The sequence below is a fragment of the Phytophthora infestans genome, genomic scaffold (assembly GCF_000142945.1).
Source record: "Phytophthora infestans T30-4 supercont1.29 genomic scaffold, whole genome shotgun sequence".
In the NCBI taxonomy this organism is placed as follows: Eukaryota; Oomycota; class Peronosporomycetes; order Peronosporales; family Peronosporaceae; genus Phytophthora; species Phytophthora infestans.
In genome coordinates this window covers 1,550,950-1,551,473 of record NW_003303730.1, presented here as the reverse complement: position 1 = coordinate 1,551,473, position 524 = coordinate 1,550,950, and positions in this window count along the sequence as shown.

Here is a 524-nt window from a genome sequence, read left to right as displayed (position 1 = left end):
CGATCCTATGCCTGACAGTCGTGTGAAAGGTTGATGCTCACCAACGCCATGAATCGCTACCCTAAGATTACCGACGACGTGCCACGCCGTGGCATTCAACCGAATGAATTCACTATCTATGCGTCGCGTGCAGAATTGGTGAACGCCGAGATGACCGCCCGTGTCCGCGAGCAACATGGCGCAGCTGCCAGCGGCGGTGTATCTAGCAGTGGAAGATGGCTATCCAGCGGACGGCCTTAATTACAAGCAAACATCACTCAGCAGAGTGGAAACAGGAGACAGCCACGCCAGCGAGATGGCTAATACGGTGGCAGCTGTAGTCGCCCCTCGTCAAGCAACTCGTCTACAGGCTCGAGGACTTCCATTATGGCTAGGAAGAAGCGAAACTCGACGTGCAAGGCGTGTGGACAGAGAGGACATTGGAAGGGCAACAGATAATGCAAAGGAGCAACCCAGCAAGCTGCTTGAAGAAACCAACGAGTACAGGCTTTCTCTGGTGGTGTATTCACGAGCAGTATGGATGG